The following is a 10,582-nucleotide window of genomic DNA, read 5'->3' on the forward strand; positions in this document are numbered from 1 at the left end:
AGGTCAATTTTCAAATCCATATGGCTAGTTTTATTTTTCGAAATTTTCATGGAGTGAAGAATTTCATGAGCAACAATTATATTATCAGTGATTTGACGCCCGGGAATAAATGCAGATTGGTTTATAGAAATCAGTTTCAAAAGCATCAGTTTCAGACGGTTAGTTAGAATTTTTGAAATTATTTTGTAGGTGGTGTTGCTAAGGCTGATAGGGCGAAAATCACTAGGGGTGGAAGGGTTCTAGACTTTAGGAATCAGAGTTATATAAGAGTAATTCATTTCCTTGAGAAGATATTTTTTCCTGAAAAAATCCTGAACCATGTTAATAATGTCTTTCTTAACGATTTCCCAGTTTTCTTTGAAGAAACCTGGCGGGTACCTGTCAGTACCAGGGGCACCCCACTGATTCATGTTAAAGAGAGTATTCTTGATTTCTAATTCATCAGGCATTCTGATGAGACTATTGTTATCATCATCATTGATACAAGGGTCAATGAGATTACTAAGGTTATTAAGGTGTTGTACATTACTTGTGGAGCTGATAGATTTAAAATGATTAATAAGTAGCTTATGTAATTGGGTGTTATCATCGATCCAGAGACCAGTTTCATCCCCAAGGGTGTGAATATGATTTATTCTCCTTTTATTATTCGCATATTGGTGAAAGAAAGAAGTGTTACGGTCAAAGTCTTTAACAAAATTATCTTTAGAGAGATGATTCCAATAATCATACTCTCTGTTATACCACATCTCAAGGATACTCTGCGTATCCTTGATTTCAAGGATTGGCAGTAGATTAATTGTGTGTAAGTAATCCATTTTTTTATTAAGACTATCAATGTTATTAAAAATATTTCCAAAGACGTTTTTTGTTCCATTTAGAATGTGAATAAGATATATTTTTAAGATTCTTTTGTAAACTATAAGAATAAGAGCCCCTAATGTTACAATCCAATTATCTAACACTTGTTTTCTGAAATTTTCATGGCTAAACCATGTTCTAATAACCCTAAATGGTTTATGATGATTTTCTTTAATAGGCTTGCAGTTTAGTAAAATCGGTGTGTGGTCAGAACCGACTCTAGGTAAGTGACTAACAATCGCATCAGGAGACATAATAGACCAGGTATGAGAAGAGAGGACTCTATCTATTCTTTCCTTTATATTTTCATGACCTTCCCTATTATTAGACCAAGTAAAAGGTATACCTTGAAACCTAAGGTCCATAAGTCCTAAATTTTGGATGTTGTCATGGATATATTTGTTAACATGAGTGTTATTTTTTCCACCATGCTTATCATTAACATGCAGGATAAAGTTCAGGTCTCCGATGATTATCCAAGGGGTATTAGGATTTTGATTGTAAAAGAAATTTATTTTATCCCATTGCATTTTTTCCCCCTAATTCATTCAGAGAGCCATGCATACAAACAACATTCCAGCAATTATTGAAACAGTCATGCAATTCAAAAAAGCATATGTCAAAAAATTCAGCAATGCATATAACTTTAATATTATTATGCCAAGCAATGAGCATCCCACCAGATAAACCTATTCTAGGAACAGTTAGCCAGTCATGGAACTTAAGACTTCTAGCTAAGATGTTCATACTATCTTTTGTAGCCTTTGTTTCAGCTAAGAACATAAAATCAGGATTTTGTTTTCTGAGAATATATTTCAAGTGATTTTTAGTGAGAGGTTTTCCACCCCCTGCACATTCCAAGATAAAAGCTTCATAATGATATTTAAAGAAAAAACTTTAGTAACAAGGGGTAAAATAACTTGAAAGGTATAAGTATCAAACCAATTTAGAACACACAAAAACAGTGAACAGACAGATGTGTAGAAAAGCAATGGCATATACTATTGATCGCAAAATTTGAAATAAAAATTAAATTTGTTCTGAGATTAAGAAGAACCTGTTCAATTGGAAGGTTTTGAATTCCAGCATCCACAACAGAAGCAGTTTCAGACTCATCCATTCTAATATCATTGTCAGCTTCAAACACATTTGTCATCTCTCCTCCTCCAGCAGAGGTTTCTCTTAACTCCATATTGTGGATAAACACTCCATTCACCACCGCCTCATTAGCAAAAACATGTAGTTCTCTATTAATTTCTTGCATGTATCCCTCCATTTCCATAGCTTCCATGACAATATCTTCTTTCCTTCTTCTCTTATTAGTCCTGATATCATTTCTATGTATTTCTGAGACATAAGAAGCACTGGCAGAGTTTTCTTCTATAGAATCCTCAATGACATGCTTATTGACCTCAATATCCACATCATTATTGTTGGCAATGTCAGTACTATCTGTCACATGTTGATTATCCAAGATAATCCACTTGTATTGTCATTGCCTTCAACTACATCATTCAGCACTGGCTCTTGAATTGCTCCTTCATATCCTCCTTCTTGAATTTCCATATTCTGTTGTATAACCTGAACTATATCTTCCACTTGTTCATCAAAAGGATCTACACCTTGCAGATTCAGAACTGGCACAACTATCCAGGCCATATTTGCTATTGAACCACAATAGTTTTCATTATGGTTGAAAACATAACAGTGTTTATAGGTAGCTGATGGAAAACCCAGATAAAAAATAGCAATCTTAATTCTTTCTCCATCCTCCAGAGTAATATTCACCTTTCTAACCAATGGCAAGTTAACATCCAATCTGAATTTTGCATTCACCACACCAGTTGGGTCTCTGTTGTAGATAATGATTGGTTCACCAACCTGAGAAGCAATAAGATGAGGTATGTCATCTCTATCAAGACCAGCTCTGAGTCTAAATTCTATGTAGAAAACTTCAAATTGGAATATGGCTCTCTGCACATTCATAGGGAACTGCCATGGAAGTAAAACCAACAAGTATCCACCAACTGAGTGAGTCCTTTCCCTTAAAACCCTTTGAAAAATTTCCCTAGAATGAATTCTGAAAATAAACACATTCCTTTTTCCAGTTGTGATCACAACTACTTCATTTTGTGAACCCCATCTTTGCCTAATTGAGTAACTCACTACATTCCTAGTGACTTCACTTTCTCTGCATACATATCCAATCAAAGCAAAAGAATCAATGTGTCTCCCTTTTCCTTGTAGGCTTACATGTTTGTTATTCATTCTACCAACATTGTTATTCCTTTGTGAATTGTTATAGATGGCATCAGAAGCATTTGATGAAGAGGCCATTGAGATTAACAATTGGATTGAATAATTGGTTTTGCAAAAGATAACAATACATTTTCTGGGTTTTTTGAGGTAGATATACAGTTCCAATTTTGATAGCAGGGAACTTTGGGGCTTATGAGTTCTTTGAGAATCTAAAGAATCATGGGATAGTATATAAAAGATATTCCAGTCAAGATAAAGATTTGAATTTCGCCAAGTGTTTGTCATGCTAATGACTTGGAATTGAAGAAAGAAGCAGTAGAAATTACTTGAGAAGAAAGCTGAGCTTCGACCTTGAAGAACCAAAAGAATGATTACTGACAGCAGCAAATTGCAGAGAGGCGTGTGGATATAAGTTTATTGCACGGGATATTGATGAATACGAGGCGTTTACAAAGATTGAATCCCACCCAGGCTGAATAAAATATTGAGAATCTTCTTTAACTGACAATGATTTGTAGAATAAAAATATATGAATTAGGTCACCACCGCTTCAATTGCTTCAGCAAGGAAACCCTATTCCTCCCAATCAGGCTTGGGAAAGGAGAGAAGGGATGAAATCTGAAAACAGACGCAATCACAAGAAAAACCGTGTTAGTTAGCTCGAGGTAATCATAAATTAAAGAAAATTATCGAAACCTATAGAAACTAGGGTTCCTCGTTTTTGTAGAGAAAAAAACAGGAGCTTAAGACATTAACATAAAAACAAAATCGAAATAGGGATTGAGTATTCAATATAAACAAGAGAAAAGACGATCATATATGTGCAGGAGGAAGGATTGACGAGATTCAGGTAAGAAATTTTTTCAACGAATCATGAATCGGGTCGCCCGATCCCCCCACCAATACAAACACTAGGGTTTTCTACGCGTGTTCTTTTTATTTTTTCCCTCTCTCTTTCATACACCCATCATTAAGATGATATATATGCCTAGCCTGAAATATGAAATCTACAGTTAAGATTTGTAGTTTTTGGTTGAATTTATATCTTTAGACTTTCAGTAGGACTAAACTAACCCTTATCAATTAAATAGTGATGATACATTTATTTAGAAAATAAAATCCAATTATTTATGGCTAAGAATTTAAGCGGGGTCAGATGATAGACACAATTATCTTTAGCTAGCCAACAAATCTTTTGGTAATTCAGTGGGCTAATCAAAAAATTGCAATTGATCTGATTTAATTGCTAGGAATCTCCATTACGTGTCATCTTATGCCCATGCCTGTATATATAGTTGGTTGTTTTAGCTTGCAACTTGCAAGGGATGAGAAGTGAATAGGATTACCAATAATAAGCAACACCTTCTTCCTTACTCAAACACGTTGAGTATTTAAGTTTTTCCTATTTCATTTTTCGGGTTTATAGATGAAAATGGTAGTAATTATATCTTTCACTCAGCACGACTACGTACTACAGATGAAATTAGGATTTTCACTAGATGCTACCTATTGTTAAAGGTGATAATCGTGAATATCAGTAGGTGAAAACTGGAATTTTCACTTAAACCACACCATATTATTCTGAATAAAAACTGAAGTTTTCGTTGAAAACTGAAATTTTCATCAAACCCGATTTGTGAAAAACGGGAACTTTCACTAAATAACCTTTGTGAAAACTGAAATTTTCTTAAATCTCCATGAATGATAATTGGGTTTGTAATAAAAAAATATAATTATGGGGACAAACAAATAAACCGAACAAAATAAAAATAAAAAATATTTATGCATGCAACGTGGAAATTCTAAGAGCTTCTCCAATGGTGCACGTGGATGTTTCATACGTGGCACCATTTTTAAGACATCCTCTAGGTATAAAATCCTAAATATTAGGAAAAAATAAATTTTATCTCCAACCCATTAGATTGTTTTATCTTTCTTTACTTATTTGTATGCATATAATTGGTTAAAATTATTTTCATTATTGTTCTCATTGATTTTATTAGTCAAAGTGTGACTAGGATGGGAAGACATCCTCTAAGTGAATGTCTGAAACTAGAGGTTCACCTAGAGGATGTCTAACATTTTTTTGCCACCTCATCCCCACATCAATGGGTTGGAGATAATTTTTTATAAATATGGTTGTGCATCCTATGTGGATTAATACTTTTCCCTTCACATACATTCCATTGGAGAAGCTCTTAGTGAGCTTGATTTTTGGGAATTTCCTAAATTCTTGGTTTTTGACTTTTTTCACGACTAAAACTGGATAATTACTAAAATAAAAATAAGACAATTACTATAATAAAATGTTAGTATAGTAAAACTAGTAGTTCTAAAACTAATTTTGGGTTTCTAATATAGGGTATCTTAACTGTGGGCTCCTAATATAAAAAATTCCAAAATTGGGCTAGCCATATTTTTCCCCTTTGTTTTTTCTAGGTTTACAAAGCTTTATAAATACAATCACTGTTATAAAAAATAGTGGTGTTTGTCTCCTTGATCAAAGAGTCAAACAATGGACATGATTCACCGGAGAGGGTCATCTCGCAGTCCTTATCGTCTGGATTTCGTTTGACTTGGACGGATGGGAATGACAGAGGGCCACACTTATTTAAAACGATGGGAAGAAACCAATATAAGGTGGCGTGACGCTATAAATCAATTGGGAGCGTCCGGATATTCTTCGTTGTTTCTGGCTGTTGGATCTCCATACCTTTTTGTTTGTTCTATGTCTCCAAAATATTTAATTTTCTTTTTTCCATCTCTTCTCCTCTCTCATCTCCAAAGTCGAGCTCAAATTCTGAGCGAAGAAGACCTCATCACTGGACGAAAAGCACAAAAGAAAATCATCTATCGTGTTTTGATGTCCGACCCTAATTTTCCACCTTTTGTCTCGGTGTTAATTTGACACTAAAAAATCCCATATTTATTAAAAGAAATTTGGTTGAGTTTTAATCCATCTCTTCAAAGCAAAGAGATGATGAGTAAAGAAGGATGTATCCTTTTACTCTTCCAGGAGAAAGAAATCCTAAGTTCTTTCTTCTCTGTTATTCTTTTTGCTCTTTGTGCTCTAGGTTTCTGGCCGTTAAAAATTTGTTACCGAAGGAATTTCAATCCTAGGCTTTAAATGTCAATATTATCAAGAATAAGATGAGGTCGGGGAGTGATGGATATTTTCCGATCAGGTATTTTTGATTTCTGCTTCCATATTCTTTCTAAATTAGTGGGATTTTAAATCTTGAATTTTGGATTTTGAATAATTATTAATATGAAATATGAATTGGGTTTTGTTTATGTTGTTGATGGTACAACTCTGGGGGCTTTGTGTTACCAAACATTGATTGTCCCTCACATCATTTGAGAATGGATCTATGAATGTTGTTGAAAGTTGAACCTAATGTTACAGGTCCATCTTATTTATTTTGTTGTTGTTGTTGATTGTTAAGTCCATATTATACCTGCATATTCGTATTCAGTGGCGATGATTCACTTGAATAAACTTATATGAGATTATTGAAAATCCAATAAATTTAAGTGAAACATTATTGAATTTGCTTACCTCTATAGTGATATCCCCTATGAGTATTTATCTTACCACCAGCTAATGAATCTTGATCATGTGTATATTGTATAATCTCTAAATTGCATGTGTATATGTTTGAACCTGGGAAGTGATTGTAGGGGTAGTAAGGTGCGAAGAAGTTTACGTGTTTATTGTTCTAAAATTTAAATCTTTATTCATAACTGTAGGTGAAGTACCCACGACCCTTATTTTGTGGTGAAGCAATTCTGGAGTTAATGAATATCAAAAAAGTTACTTAAAAAAAAAAACTCAGCACTCCTGATTGGGTGTTTAATGCCTTGCTGTCTTGCGACAACTTGCACATCTCCTTGATACTCTATACTTTCTACCCTCCACATCCAAGAAGTATTTTCGCCAGGAAGATGAGGAGGTTTGCACTGCAAATGACATAGATATAGTTAAATATCCATCTAATCATTTTCTTCCTAATGATGTAATCGCTAATAGTGAAATGTTGAGGGGAGTTCTCTTTGTAACTTCTCTGCAATGATTCCCAAGTTAGCTGCCATATTGGAAATAATAAATGCATGTGGTGTTTACATAATTTATGGATAAGCATGGTAATATGGTGTTCTCTTTGTGCTTTTCTGCATGTATTTAGGACTTGCTTCTTATGTTTTTGCAAAAAATTCAAACGTTCTAGGCGTGTATCTGAATCACTTGAATACGTAATAGTTGGGTCAATTAAGGAATTATATTAACAGAGGAGAGTTTTTTCATAGAAATCTATTCCCATTCCAAAGGTATTAAGTTGACACAATGATCTGCAAATTTGTGAGTTTATCATGATGTTCTGTTTAGAGGAGCTAAATTGGATGCTCCTTCAGAAGAATCATTTCTGGATAGGATGAATGCTCACTTTGTATGGCATCTATATTTTGTATGATTAATTGTAAAAGCTTATTTGTGGCTTTCATGATTCTATCTCTTTTCTCCTATCTAAACAGTTCCTTACAAACTCTAAATGTTGAGTACACGCGTAGATGCTGCAATCCTCATCTTAGATTGATTTTGACTCTTTTCGTGATTGGTTGCTTGCAACTTTTTTGGCTTTGTTTTGTCCTGTATAAGATTTTTTTGGGTCTGTTTTGTCTTTTATAGATTTATTGAATGAATGTTTGAGAAGTTTTTAGGCTCCTAACTTTTTGTCCCTTTGTTTTCGAGTTTGCTCTCCATCTTTTGTTTTGAAGTACTGTAATTAACTTGGACTTTTGATATTTTTTTGATGAGTGCATTTGTTATTTGTAGTTTCTATTATATCAACGACTCACCCATCTCTGTTTGTTTTCTTTGTAGGTTCAGTTTGGCTTTAACTATCTTGAAAATTAATCATCTGTATATGACTAGCAACTACCAGTCTCGGTAAGGTGTTAGTTTTCTCTTATTATCACTAATTTTCATTTTACTTTAAGTTTGCATGTTCTTATTAAAGTTTTAACATGGAAGTCTCCTTACTACTATTGTAAGACTTTACTTTCATTTCATACCTTGGTCTTATTAAAGTTTTAACATGGAAGTCTCCCGATTACAGTTGTAAGACTTTACTTTCATTTCATACCTTGGAGAGCTGATATTATTTGGGTCATTTAAATAGATAATGTGTCTGCCTTCGATGAAGTGTTTTGCATCTATTTTACTGTCATGGGTTATGCACAGTAAGTGGATACAAGGTTTTCCCTTATGCAGTGGATGCATAATACTCAGTTCGTAAGAGAGAAAATGTTTTGTTTCATGATGCTCTTAAATATTGCCCAAGTAGCTGGGTTTTCTCTGACAGCCAATTCCACAAGTTTTACATTTTTTGTGGACATCTTTCCGTTTTTTTAAAACTTGGAACTAATACACGTGGTTGGCTAATTTAACCTTAAAATAAAACTTCTATTTTCCTCTGAAACTTCTTAGAGAATATAGTAAATCCAGCTGACTGAATCTAATAGTATCGCGTCCTGCTTTTACACAATAAATTGATGTATCATGCATATCTTCATGAGCTTTTAGTTTCTAATATCTACAATAGTACTTTGTTCGTTATGTAGAAAACGATACAAACCCATACCCAGATAAGAAGGGTTCTCTACGAGTTGGGTCAACTTCGTCCTGCTTTTGGGATATAGTAGAGGACACTTTTGGGATATAGTAGAGGAATGACTGATAGAAGCTAGATATGCCAATTTCAACCTCTAATGACCTTTACTTATTTTGTTTGAACTTAGCAGGCGCTAAGCAAATATTTGTTATGGTATATTTAGCGATTATGTTTTGGTAGATTCACAAAAGCAGCGACGTGGTTATTTCTTTAGATCTTTCATTTTGACATGTTTAATTAATTTCTTTTAGAACAGAGTTCATGGTTCAAACCGTTGATTAATGAATATGATTTTGTGGCACAATGATAGTGCGTCTGACATCAAGTCAGAAGATCGTGTGTTCGATCCACACCAGATTCAGTACTCTATGGTTACTATTTAGTTATTTGCATCGCTAGCTTACAAGTAGTAATTCAAGTACCTCAGAATTTGCACATAAGGATATGGTAATTGAATTTCACAACTACATGATTTTTAATACGGTTGGGTTGTTTTGATTATTCTGAGTGATCTGTTTCTAAGCTCATTTATAGAAAACCAAACCACGTTCTCGGTCTGAATAATCAAACCGAAGGTAAATGGCTTCTTTGTATTCTTATATTCCTGCTCTTTTACTGAAGGAAAATAACAACTTACTTTTACATGGAAATGGGTTTAGAAGAAGAAGGAGGCAGAGATGTTAACCGAATTCGGTTGGTGTATGTACATCTAATCTACAACGCTTTTGGAAGCTTTGATGTTAGATGTACAGTTAAAAACATTAACGAGTTATATGGGTTATGTAGGTTGTCGTACTGTGATAACAAAATTAGGGTCGCCTCTTATAATAAATGAAAATTAGGGTTTTGTGATCTTGATTTGCGCTAGAAAATGGGCCCAAAGGTAACAATTTTTCTCTCGGTGAATTTTGAAATATAATTCTACGATGTTACTCCTTAGATTATTCTACGAAGTTGAAATATTATTCTACGAGTGATGCTGGGTGGCTTTTACTAATCCTGATTTTTTAAAGGTTTTGTTTTGCAGGAGTTTTGTAGCTTAAGTGTAATAATCCATATTAATATTATGTTTATGTTTGCAGAGTTTATCCTCCTCTGGATGGTGGCAGTCTGGCCTGACATGATGTTAGGTTTACTGACGGGTTGATGTAAGCAGGAAAAATCATTTAAGATCCTGAGCATCTGTGAGGGGAAAGTATATTTACTCGCTAGAAGTAAATGAAACTTAACTTATGTTTTACTTTCTATAATTCCAACTTCATTTGTTTCTCATCTGCAATCCATCAGCTTTTGTTAAGAGCAAGGTTAAACTTCATGAAGATACGCTTCGTTTATGTATATAATACTTGCTTATATTCGTAGATATGATTCTGAAAGATAATTTTGTATCCTTTATTAAAACTAAAATTTATGTTGCAAAAACATGAGTAGAATGGGTGCGCTGCTTCGAACTGCATATACTAAGTGGTATCTAACTTCTCAAATTCACTATAATGACTACTGTTAATAATGTTGACAATTCGAGTAAGCATATTGTTGATATTGGAAGTGGAAAATTTCAACCCGTTCCGACATGAATCTGGGCAAATAGACGTGAATGAAGCGTCAAATCCGAGTTAAACATATGAAAATGTACCTAGCGATTACGAAGCTTTGCTTTGCTAAACGGGGTACAATGCACTAAATCCAGCATTATCATCGGCCGCCATGTTTACACAAAGTTGCAATGATATTTGGATTAATAATAAACAATTATTCTATGATGACATAGCATCTGTTAATGAATCGCTGAT

The 10,582-nt window shown here is 33.9% G+C and overlaps 1 long non-coding RNA gene across 1 annotated transcript; it reads left to right on the plus strand.

Annotated features, from left to right (window-relative positions):
- Positions 1-5,925: 5,925 nt before the first annotated feature.
- On the plus strand, positions 5,926-10,151 carry LOC113315027. The gene is made up of 4 exons (XR_003342682.1): positions 5,926-6,305; positions 6,871-7,073; positions 8,000-8,065; positions 9,872-10,151. It is a non-coding gene; the product is annotated as an uncharacterized LOC113315027 (long non-coding RNA).
- Positions 10,152-10,582: the final 431 nt, after the last annotated feature.

The sequence above is a fragment of the Papaver somniferum genome, chromosome 10, assembly GCF_003573695.1.
Source record: "Papaver somniferum cultivar HN1 chromosome 10, ASM357369v1, whole genome shotgun sequence".
Taxonomy (NCBI): Eukaryota; Viridiplantae; Streptophyta; class Magnoliopsida; order Ranunculales; family Papaveraceae; genus Papaver; species Papaver somniferum.